The 13,555-nt window shown below is 35.6% G+C and overlaps 1 protein-coding gene across 1 annotated transcript in view; it reads left to right on the top strand.

Annotated features, from left to right (window-relative positions):
* LOC5568718 overlaps positions 1-13,555 on the top strand; it is a 697,097-nt gene that overhangs the window by 216,971 nt on the left and 466,571 nt on the right. The gene's annotated exons all lie outside the window — the stretch shown is intronic.

Raw genomic sequence — 13,555 nt, 5'->3', positions numbered from 1 at the left:
ATGTATTCGCAGGATTCCTTAAAAGGTCATCAATGACGATCCAGTCGCCGGTGCCGTCGGCGTAGGATTACTAACATACAAAACGAGTTTTTTTAGCTGCCACCACAGTAAGTCTGTTTGTTTTGTCGGCAAAGAATGCAATCGGGCTTATGGTACGTTAAGGTAGGTAGTCGAATCGGTGAAGCCCGTCCTCAACCTGATGACCGAAAAAGGAAAGATGTTTTGCCTTTTGGTTGGAAGATACGCTGTGATGCGTGAGGCGAATGTGCTTCTTTAAGCAAGACGAGAAAGTAATTTATGCGATATATTCTCAAGTGTTGTCTTTCTGTCTGATTGAAGTTATGGTACTGGCTGCTGCTTGATTTGTTACTCAAATGCCGAACTATACGATTCAACTGAATTTATCATGTTGAATTTACATACACAAAACTGTGTGAAGTAGACGTCATCGAAAATGTTCTCACATTTTAGGTTAATAGGTGTCAAAATCTCTTGGAGATGCTAAACTAACACTTTATCCCCAACTCATGCAAAAAATACATATCCGATATTTACAAAAATGTCCAACTCTTCTCGACTTGCGTCTAGCAGCAATTCGGAGATCAAGTGTTTGGTGATGGTCCATAGGGGAGCCGTATCACCACTGGAATCTGGTTGTAGATACGCTATTGAACATACTACGGAAAAATGGTATGAAATGATCAAACGCTTAAATTTAGGTCAGAAACAAAAGTTTACTAATTTTTCATATGTAATGAGAAAAAGAAACCCCGATTGGAAACTGATGACGACTAGTGAAATGCGAAGCTTGCAAGGATGCAACAAACAAAACCATATGACTCGTGATATGTAGCCAAAATCTTGGAGAGTGGATTGTTATGCTTTTTCTATGGGACAACGGCGCTTCAAACTAATTCTCGATTGTCTGCATTGTGCGATGTACACGCAGCGAACTGGACTATCACGTGCTATCACGCCTATCGACACCTTGATTTGGAGTGATGCTAGAACGATACATAAAGCGCTCGCATTGCAATAATCGTTCCACCTTTCATAATACAAAATGTATGAATTTCGATAGTCCAGTTCGCTGCGTGTACGAGCCGTGTCCGGGGTGCATTACGCAACTGTTTCGAGTTGCGTAATGAATCATTACACAACAATTTTTCGGAATTTGTAAAATAAATGGTTAATGCATTCCGATATAATTTCTGATACTCTAAAGTCACCTAACATAAGTAGAACTTGAGCTCAAAAAGTGGCACCCACTTTAATATTTGCATGCTGGTATAATGACATCGAAATGTCAAAAGAGTTATACCACCAATACATCAATCGACATTGCACATTGGGCCAGACCGCGAAATCAGATAAAAAATTTTTTTTTGAATATGAAGATGATTTTTTTAGATCAAAAATGGCTTAGACAAAAATGTTACATATGATTAGGACTACATTTTGACATTAAGTGACATTAGGGTAGTCCAACAAAATACGGAAATATTTTTGCCAACTTTTATGCTCTGCAATTTAACGCTGTGAAGTGTTCTATCAAGTTGATCTTTGTTTAATTTTGAACAACTTTGAACAAATGACGCATTCTATAAAGATTTAGAACTAGTTGAAACGCGTATTTTATGAGATATACCATTTTAATTCGAAAATCATATTTTTCAAACGTCAGTATCTCAAAAAGGGGGAACAACGGGAATGCAATTTGCACAGGATCTGAAAGGTATAACTTGGAGGTTCAAATGGTATATTGTATCGCAGGAGAATATTTGAGGATTTACCGTATAATTTTAAAATATTTGTATGACGAACGAATTATTTCGTTTCTATTTTCGAAAAAATATGTGTGATGGTGATGGTGATCACGCCTACCAAATATTTTTTGACTAATGATTTCATTTACGAGAAATTTGAAGTTAAATTTCCCCATACAAAATAAAACGAGAAAACTTCTGCTGATCAACTGTGGACAAGAGCGAAGCAGGTAATACATTGTATAGTAATTTTTCTACAAAACCAAAAAGCATTACCAATTTCATAGTCCAATTTTTTTTAAATAAAATTTAATCACTTTCAACCATACACAGCCTGTTCATTGGAAATATACAACGAACCAAAACATTTTCGTTGATGATTTAAAACATTAAACAATCAGTATCATATTTCAAACACGCGGATTTTGTATGGCGTGTTGGTTGAAATATTTCACCGATATATGTCATCAAATTCCCAGGAAGTGGCAGTCAATTGCAACTCAAATTTATTGTGTTTGAACCTATTTTATACCCTGGGAGTAGTAATGACTTTCTAGTTCGATGTCAGATAAACCAGCTTAGATTATTTTGTATGCTAAATTATTTATATGAATAGGATTTATTCGTGCTGTTCGAAATATGAATCACAGTGATCGGAATATAATAATATTGGGGGACGGACCTGGTGTAGTGGTTAGAACACACGCCTCTCACGCCGAGGACCTGGGATTGAATCCCATCCCCGACATAGTCACTGACAAAAAAGTTGTAGTGACGACTTCCTTCGGAAGGGAAGTAAAGCCGTTGGTCCCGAGATGAACTAGCCTAGGGCTAAAAATCTCGTTAATAAAGATAGAAAAAAAAACGGAATGTGTGGCAGAATAATCACAGTGATTGGCAATGGAAACAAAATGTTGTTCAATGCTTTTGCGAAAAACTTATAATAAAAGGAGATATATTAATATCTCCTTTTATTGTAAGTTTTTCGGGGCCTTCCTTAGCCGAGTGGTTAGAGTCCGCGGTTACAAAGCAACGCCATGTTGAAGGTTTCTGGGTTCGATTCCTGGTCGGTCCAGGATCTTTTCGAAAAGAAAATTTCCTGACTTCCCTGGGCATAGACTATCATCGTACCTGCCGCTGACAAACGATATACGAATGCGAAAATGGCAACTTTGGCAAAGAAAGCTCTCAGTTAATAACTGTGGAAGTGCTCATGAGAACACTAAGCTGAGAAGCCGGCTCTGTCCCAGTGCGGACGTTAATGCCAAGAAGAAGAAGAAGATATTAATATTTTTATCACACACAGGCTGATTTTCGCCTATAAGTTGCATTTCAAGTCAGCGTAAACCGCAAGTGTTCGAAATATGAATCTAAACATTATGTAAATAAGTATAATATGCTAAAAAATATTCAGTTGAACAGTTTTTACCCAAATTATGTTTAAAACTTTGCCGTAGTGTTCAATATTTCAATTAAAATCATGAGTTTGTAAAAACTATTTGTTTTCACATCAAAATTATACTGTAAATCCTCCAATATCATCCGGAGATACCATATACCATTTGAACCTCTAAGTTATACCTTTCAAATCCTGTGCATCCCCGTTTTCCCCCTTTTGAAGATATTGAAGTTCGAAAAATATTATTTATTGGAATAAAAATGGTCATATCTCATAAACGAATGAATAGAATAACATAATTCTTTTACCAAAATACGCGTTTCAATTAGTTCTAGATCTTTGTAGAAGGTGTAATTTTGGTAGAATTTGAAATAAAAAAGTAATGATCAAAATATCAAATTTTCATGGACCACCCTACCCTGCATCATTGAAAATGCCATAGCAACGGCTAAAGTAGACTTGCAAGATTGGCGTCTTCGGCAAAGTTGTTCAAAATTAAACAAAGATCAACTTGATAGAACACTTAAAAGCGTTAAATTGCAAAGCATATAAGTTGGCAAAAATATTTCCGTATTTTTTGGACCACCCTAATGTCACTTAATGTCAAAATGTAGTCCTCATCATATGAAACATTTTTGCCTCAGCCATTTTTTTTTCTGAAAAATCATCTTCATAATCAAAATATTTTTTTTTCATCTAATTTTGCGGTCTGGCCCAATGTGGCATTGTATTGAAATGAACCAAAGATAACATATTGCTGTGTGCATTTGAAATGCAAATATCAAATGCGGGAACACCAAACGCGGTTAGATTTTCCACAAGCAACCCGATGTCAAAGATAGCTTTTTATTGCTAGCTTGGCGGTGATATGAGTAATCGTTGCTAGGTGTCCTTTGATTCAGAGGCGTCGCGTGGCCTAATTATCAACCTGTGCACTTCCAATTTATGTCGAATTCGTTTTTGAACCTAGGTTGGAACTGGCGCAAGGGCCCATTCACAAATTTCATAACGCTGGAGGGGGTGGGTGGGTGTCCCAACGATGTTACGGCCCATACAAAAATTGAATAATATTCATACAAAAAGCGTTACAATGTGGTGGGTGGGTGTCCAAAAAGGCCAATTTCAGCGTTATGAGCCCCAACCTGTTCTGAACCACAGTTTCAACCCCAACCCGATTCAAGTTTGACCGAACTACAATTTGCTTGACGTTTGTTTATTTATGTGCTGATAACCGACCCAGTTCCTAAAAACGGGAACAACATTAGTGTCATTTTATATATGTCATTATTAGGTACACCTTGGATTCAAACCATTTTTTTCTAAGGTAATAAAATGTATAATCAATCTTTACTAACCTTCGTTTTCAAATATAATTTTTTTCTAGTCTCTCAGTTGATTAAAAACATTTATGATTGCAGACGCTAATCGGGTTGTTTAGTTTTATTTTTTCCCTTTTTCAATTTTAACGATTGATCATCATTTTTCCCCATTTTGTAAAATTGCATACCGTCAAACGGGGCTTCTTTTGACATTATTTCCACATTCTTTAACTTTGAGGATTTGTAACTCTTAGAATTATGGATAGATATTGATAATTTTTGCCTATATTTAAGTTGTATATGTACGTACCAAATGTGCAAAATATGAGGCAAATCCATCAAGAAATAACAAAAATACTTGAATAGCGAAAAAAGTGTGTCCTTCAAGACAAAAAAGGGGCTACTTTGGACATTTTCACAATTTGCTAATGAAATGATTTTTCCTTATAACTTTCAAACTGATTCAATAGATTGTCGTCTGCTGTGATGTTATTGAACGTTTTTCGTTGATAAACTTAATGTAGAAAATCGCAAAGCTAGAATCAATTACACATATATAACAAATTTCAACGAAACATGCCATTCACTATTCTCAGTTTGAAGTATGAAACTTAAATTTTCAACTTCCTCTTAAATGGAACTATCAGTTACGAATGCTCGATTTTCAAGTTGACATAAACGAACGACGTAACTACTAGGTACTGCGATGATAAATGAGTCATGTACAAACACTTTTTTTTCTATTCTTACTGTTATATGAACGATATGCAGAAGGATCACATTAATACCGGTAACTAATTTACTACCAGTATGTAATTTTCATTAAAAACGCGATCTATGAAGTAAAGTTTTGCAAGATCGTAAAGAAGTAAGTTTGCTTTTGTAATATGCTTTTAGCTTCTTAGCAATTTAGAGCTGGCTTAAGAATAGTTTAATTTAAGCCTTTGAAAGATGCGACTGTTCTGTACTACAAATTCATGTACAATATGACGAAAAACAGTTTTTTAGAGATTATGTTGTGAATTTGGCATTGGTACGTATTGAAATATGTGTGTTTTCACTTTAACAAACATTTATTTTATTTTTTTCATGTTGTAAAATACACAAACCAAAACATTATAATAAAATAAAAGTAGCAAAAATTAGACCTTTGATCAATTATTTTAATAAAACAACAATTTTAAGCAAAACAAATCACAAGATTTTCATGAAACATGACGATTCGATAGTTTTGTGATGCTCCCAATAAGTTTCCACGACATGGTTAAAATTCAAACAATGTTTGTATAGCCAATGTTTTATACCTTGTGAATATTTATTAGAGCTTTTTTGAAATGTTTTCTTGTTTATCCTGTTATTGTTGATGTTGTTCCAAGAAAAAATCATGCCTAGTGGTAGAGCATATATGGGTTAATAAAAGTGCTGAAGACACAAAATTGCTCAGAATAATATTTACGCTGCTAATAAATACAAAAGGTGAGTGTCCAAAGTAGCCCCTGGAATCAAAAGTAGCCCCGTCCGACGGTATGAAAATAATTTAAATTATGCGGGTCATCAGTTTCGATTTATAAAGCACTGGATTCTAACTAATATTGCAATATAGAGTTAGTGATCATAACCCACATATTTTTACATAGAATTAATACAAGATCGTTCGCTTCGTGTACTTGGTGCACGCATCAAGAAAATTGCTCGCTTTTAAACCACACCACAAGCGTTATACTGACGATGACGGTACTGAGGGCACGACCGCTTTTGAATTCATTTTCTGATTGTCTTCTGATTGACCATCACAAGTACCACCGCGCTAATACTGTATGCTGGAAGCGAGGTATTGTACAAAAAAAAACGCGCGGGCCCTGAGTCTCAAACTTACAGAAACTTCTTACCGTCAGCCGTCTAAAAAATCACGCCAGTACTCCACACTACAAGCGTGGTGATGTTGAAAGCGCGAAGGAAATAAGAGAGCAAGCAAATGGATCTCTCTCGTGAATTGAGGCAAGACTCCACCGCACGCTCGCATAGATTGATGCGACAAGACTGTGCACCGGCCAGAGTTGACGCTTTGGCTACTTACACACTGGCATTTTTAGTGCAAAAAACATTCTACCACATATACAGGATTGTGTGTACCGTAAAATGGGGTGAAGTTGATCACTTTCGAGCGATTCTGTTCTGTAACTCCTAGTAGAATGCATGTATTATTATCAAAATATTTTTAAAACATGTACTGGTTGGATATCTATCAAATTATTCCACAGAAATTTCGACGAAATGTTCACTTAATAACAAAATCATTTATTTTAAATAAATCAAAAAGTGAAGTTTTTGATTCCGGGGTGAAGTTGATCAATTATTGCGATAAGTTTCCTAAAATAAAGAGATATGCTATTCACTAAATTTGAGGTCACTGAATCTGGATCAATCCTCAAAAAGCTTACAACTTAATGATACATCGGTCAATTTTTAATTTGAATGTTGGAAATTACAGAACACACCACATTAAACGCCTAAAGGTATGCAATTTTCTTTGAAATTAGCAACTCGCGCACAAAGAAGTACATTTTTTACTCAGAAAATGATTGTTTATCCACAATGTAAATTCAAAACTGGATTTACAGAATATATCTGCAATGTAAGAAACAGTTTATTTTAATGTAGTATTTATATAGCCTTGTCAATAATCGATTGTTTGGAAAAGAGCCCTTCAACAGTTCATCAAACATTCCATAAAAAATCTGTTTTCCCATGGTATAATTATCTTGAATGTCAAACCGACCTTAGGAACATCAAGGGCAGCCATCAGGTAATACGACGTCACGAAAATTGTGCTAATTGAAACCGAATCATAGATCTCTTGACAGTTCATACTTGTGGGTACGTGAACGATCAACTTCTCCCCACTGATCAACTACACCCCGAATTACGGTACGACGAAAGGCAACGCGTCTCCCGATGAGAGTGCACACGTTACACGGAGAAACATTTTTACCTAATTTTTGAGTTTACTTTACCCCTCTCGGTTTTCTCTTTCTCCCACACGAATGTTGTCAAAAATAGAGAGAGCTGCATCTACCCAATGGGGGTACTTTGGCCTAATAAGGCAAATTTGGGTAAATGCAACTTTTCTTATGTTTGGGTCGAAAGAACTCAATTTTGCGTTAAATCAACCCAAAATTGAGTATATTTTTCTAATGGAATTAAAGCCAAACTACCTAGTGGGGACCTTGGAAATTTAGCCAAAATTGAGTTATTGGGCTCAACTACGGAATTGCGTTGAAACAACCCAAAATTGAGTTGAATTCCGTTTCCGTGTAGGTTTCATCGTCACAGCAGCAACGTGTAGCGTGGAACAAAGTGTTGCGTAGCATGCATCGCACTGAGCGCGTAGGGAAAATTAGGGCACAGATCTCGCGCCGCACCAAACAGCTTTTGCATTTAATTTGAATAGCAAAAATATAACAACAAATATTTTGAAAGGTGAAAATTGCAATGATCAATGATAAAGATAATTGAAATAGGCTAAATTTTATTGAGAGAATTAAAGAATCGTACTTCAATGATGGTAAAAATTGTAGGTTGTTATGATGAACGATTTGCCACCTGTGCAGTGCACATGTGGACGCGACGCCTCTGCTTTGATTGTTTTGTCTTACCGCATTAGAAGCTCATTTAAGTTAGGTATGCTGTTCCGCGCAAGAAAAGTAAAAAAATCTGCTCAAGAAATGGTCAAGAAATTTCCTACAGTGAGCTCCATTTGAAATAACATTTCTTTTCAACTGCGTACTGCGATCAAAGAAAAATGCTTTTCTTGAACATTTCTGGCAAGAAATTTCCCACGCATCGAGATAGGCGATTACTTTTCTGTTGAAGTGCATACTTCGCTTTATTTGAGATTTGCACCTCAAATATATCCAGAGTGGCAACGAAAGGAATGAAAATAACTATTTACGGTACAAGCTTAGAATTAGATTTACACCACTCGTATCCGAGATAATTGAGTCAATGTATTAGATATCTGTGTTGTTTCTAGCATATTGTAATTTTAAGGTGAATGAATGGAAGGATTTTGGAAAGCAAAAGCTTTTTCACGTTATGAAACAGGAAGTTTTTTGTTAGGAAATAATATTTCCGAAACAATCACACTCTGTTGTTATGAAATATGAATATTATATAGTATGAAAGAAAAAAAATACATTTTATGAAAAAATAAACATGTTTTATCTTTAGACATTGCTTCCCAACGTTGTCGATCGTCCCCGATCTTAAATGTCTGTAATCTTCGCAGCAACTGGTCTACTGCTCGAATCATATGTTTTTTGTTTATTTGTTTCATTTATTTATTCAACGGACTTTTTCCAGTCTAATTGAATATACTTATTCTAGGCTTACAAAGAATCTACTTTCGATTGGAACAGAACAACGTAAAAAAACACAGATTTTCATAACAATTATCTTAATACAAAACCAAATGACCAAACGGTAAAACAACAGTATAACATCTAACAGAATACTTCAACAAAAAGGAATTTTTAAGGAATAATTACATAACATCAGGTTTCCACGTACATAGCTTTTTCGTGAATTCTCGGAATTTTATGTTTTTAGGCCATACAGAAGAGGTCATTGCGGTCGATTTCCATTTTTTGTCCAGAACAACTTTAAAGGAAATATAGTCCAAATCATTGCAGGCAGCCCAGCGTGGAACAAGTTTTCGAACGTTTTTACATTCGTCATTGCAAGCACCCAAACATCGAGACACCATCAGTTGAATATCTTTTTCAGATACGCTTGCATCAATGTTCGTCAGTAATAGAGCGAATCGCTCATCCACAGCGGTTGATGAATCAGATGACTGTCGGGATACTTCGGGTGTAAACGGCATTTCTCTGCGCGGGTTGATGCTACTAAGCTCACTTTCCTGTTGTGGCGATGGACGTGGAGTAGAATGTCGATCAGCAAAATTCTCATTGCATGTTGAACTTGAAGCAAGAACGGACATTATTATGTATCCGGTAGAAATCAAGACCAACGTTTATTTATAATTATTGTTTTCTCGGGGCCCGTGCGTCGCAGCTAATATGTGAATAGTGCGCTGTGTTCATAAAAATCGTAAGAATGCAGCGCCACACTAAAAAACTGATTTCAAAATCGCGCGAGTTGAGGCGCGTCGCGAGTCTCACTGGCGCGATCCGGTTTGGTGGCGGTGCGACAATATAGCTTCAACTTTACTTTTCAGCTCCTTAACGTCACGATGCAATACACCGGCATTATCGGTAGCTTCTTTTTGCTTCTCTCTCCACTGCACAAAATTTGACAAACAATCGTCACACAACCAAAAGCTGTTCCTATTTGGAGGTGATACAGCAGCAAGGGTTTCGCTGTTCAATCCAACACAAGCAGCGTGAAATATGCCGGTACACGATCCATTGCAATAGATGAACGGTTGATCTTTTGTTGCGACATGATGATGGCATTTTTTGCATTCCATGTTGAGTTCGACGCAGTATTTCCGATGTTTCTTGAAGACAACAAATTATTCGAAGTACGGGAGATATGCGAAATGATCTCGTAGAAGCTATCAGTGTTGCACGATAATTCGATAGATTTTTTGAAACGATTTCAAACAGGAATTTAACAATTTCGGCAAGCGGATTAAGCACAAGTCCATCAACAACAACGGTCACATACTATTGGTAATGACAGTTCGATGTCTTCTATACTAGATATACCACTTGCCAGCAGCTGGAAGTGGGTACAACTTTTCAACTCGCTTTCACTTCTGAGTTCCACATATGTTATGTGCTATCACGCCTATCGACGCCTTGATTTGGAGTGATGCTAGAACGATACATAAAGCGCTCGCATTGCAATAATCGTTCCACCTTTCATAAGACAAAATGTATGAATTTCGATAGTCCAGTTCGCTGCGTGTACGAGCACAACAATTTTTCGGAATTTGTAAAATAAATGGTTAATGCATTCCGATATAATTTCTGATACCCTCAAGTGGTCTTCAACGAGATTGCAAAAATGTTGTACGTAACTCGTTGCAGAACTCGATTTTTACAGCACTCGTCGTAATTATCCTACACGGCGAGCCTCGTAGGATAAATTTACGACTCGTGCTGTAAAAATGATCATTCTGCGACTTGTTCCGTAAACAACTATTTCAGTTCCATTTGACATCACAAACCGGATCATATGAGGATATTACATAGTACTCCAATAATTACGTTAAGAAATGTTTCCAGAATTACTTGGTATAAACCCAAAAATTCGCCCGGTGTTCTCAGAGGGATTTTCCGGAAGATTTATCTAAGGAAACCTTCAGTATACTACCCAGTAAACACACCATCGTATATGATGGTATACAAGAGTACAAAGGTGGAGGCGATATACGTACAACTTGCATGCAGCCTTATGGCGCATGCACGTATATCGCCTCCACTTGTGTACTCTTATGCGCTATCGTATACGAGTTTGTGTTCACTGGGTACTAGCAAATTCACATTGGTTCTCTTTATCTATATTACTTCATATATTTTTCTGTTTGTTTTTGTGGAATCTCCTATCAAAATTTCTTAAGGTTTTCTTAAGCACTAATATAATAATGCTAATTCCCGGAACAACTTTTTTTGCAAATTATTAGTTTTTATATTTATATATGAATATGTATCCCCGTACTGGAATGTACTGAATGTTGTGAATTCCTCGACAATGTAGATCAGGCCTGCCCAACCTTTTTGAACCGCGGGCCAAATCTCTAAAACAATATTGTACGGTGGGCCAAGCATTTTTTAATGCAGCAATTTAAAAAAAAATGGTAAGATGAATTAAAAAGGTATAAACATTTCTTTTGGAGAAATTTGAATAGATATTTGCTTATGTGATAATCTCGATAATTCTGTGAGAATTGTGATACCCTGCTTTAAAATTCCGCATAGTTCTATGAGATCGTTGTCCAGGATTTTATAAAAATCGTTCTCTGAATTCTATCAGAAATTTTCGTAAGATTCTAACAGAATCTTATCTAGTATTGTTTGAAAACAATGATTAGTTTTATAAAATTGAAGATTATATTATAAGATTGAAGCCCTTGATTTCACATATTATCGTATGATTCTGTAAAAATTGTCCTTAATATACCGCATAACAATACTTTCAAATTATTATAAAATCCTAATCTAAAATATGGAGACTTGTGTCCTACTCAGATTTCTGTAAGAAATTCACTAAGGATAGCTCAATACAATTTTGCATACTAATTAGGGACGTTCCGATATTGAGAAGTATCGATATTTGATTCGATACGATTATCGAATCAAAGTATCGATACCACCGATATATTGATTCAAAATATCGATATATCGGAATATCATGTGATATATACACTATTTGCCTATATCACTTAGTGACCTGCCGTTTAGTTTCCTGAGATTCGTAAACAGTTCTTTAAACACTTAAGATTAGCGGTCCCAACCAGAATCACATAATAAGATTATAACACATTTCTATCAACAGCAATGAAAAATAACAGTAGTTTATATATTATTTAATGGAGATGACTTTTTTTTCTTACTAGTTATATTTGTGTAACAGATTTGTACCAAATTTGTTATATTTTTGGCATTGTATTTGAAGAGAAGCAAGTGTGTGACAAAAACCTGGTTTTAAGAAAATCGACTTCGTATATTTTTCATTCCATACAAAATGTATGGGAGGTAAAAAAAAACATGTTTTACAACTGGTGATATAAAAAAATCGTATCAGGAAAACACTTTCTTGTTCCTTCCGTCTGGTCGGAGTATATTGACCGATATGGACATAAATATCTTCTTTTAGGATACAATAAATACAATAAGAAATCTTCTCTAAAGGAAACCGTTCAATTGTTTTCCAAATATTCATATACTATATATCGGAAGGAAATATCGATATCACCGATATATTGAATAGGAAATATCGATACAAAAATATCGAATATCGAATGCAAAATATCGATATTCCGATATATCGGAAGTATCGGAACGTCCCTAATACTAATATCTAGTATTCGGTGATAGTCTTTTGTCATCGTTTCGTGAACATCTACAAGGATTCTGTAACAAAATTGCTCTTTGTGAAAATCCTGCCTAAGTTGCCCGAGAAATTTATGTGGGGATTCTGTATTAAATTTCAAAAGCTAGTAACCTGCCTAATATTGGTTATAATCTTTCTCATGTATAGAATTCATGCTCAAGTATTTTAAAAATCCACCTTAAAATTCAATAAAGTAGCGTTTGGCCGTAATCTTTTTGCCGGCAGCATTCTTTCGAACTTGAATTCAGGTTTGTCCATATAATAGTGAAGAATGTTATTGGCGAGATTCATTCCTCGTACATTTTTATTCCACATAAAATTTGGTACTTTTTAAAATGGAACATTTTTAACTATTTATGGAATAAGGCAAATTTGCATGGATAAAAAACTTGTAGAGAACATACAAAATAATATAGAGAAACTAAAAAGTAGATTGAAGTATCTTGTACCTTTGAATTCCACCCTAAATGCATATCTTTGACAGATACGCGTATTTCGACTACCTCTTGCAGTCTTCTTAAGTGTCAGTTACTCATATCCACTCCACAGTAGATACGAGTAACTGACACTGATGTGGAGACTGCAAGTGGGAGTCGAAATATACGTATCTGTCAAAGATAAGCATTTAGGGCAGAATTAGAAGGTACAAGGTACTCCAATCTACTTTTTAGCTTCTCTATGGAGATTCCGCTCAGAGCAATACATTAAAAAAAGAAAATAATATATCCCAAAACAAAATTTAAGAATCTAAAATTTTAACACTCCGCCTTGGTTGGAATATACAAACATCTAGTTCTAGGGTTTTTAGAGCAATGAAGGGCCAGAAACAAGAATAATCTTGAAGCGGCGGGCCGTATGTTGGGCAGGCCTGATGTAGATGATACGAATAGATTTAAGATTAGATGCGGGGTTATCAATTCTGGTAATTCTTTGGCCTTTGTCCGACCATCTCGATCTCTGGTAATGCTTTCAAAAAATTGTGATAGAGG

The sequence above is a fragment of the Aedes aegypti genome, chromosome 1, assembly GCF_002204515.2.
Source record: "Aedes aegypti strain LVP_AGWG chromosome 1, AaegL5.0 Primary Assembly, whole genome shotgun sequence".
NCBI classification, from domain to species: domain Eukaryota; kingdom Metazoa; phylum Arthropoda; class Insecta; order Diptera; family Culicidae; genus Aedes; species Aedes aegypti.
The sequence above is the reverse complement of the archived record's forward strand: the minus strand, read 5'-3'. Positions and strand labels throughout refer to the sequence as shown.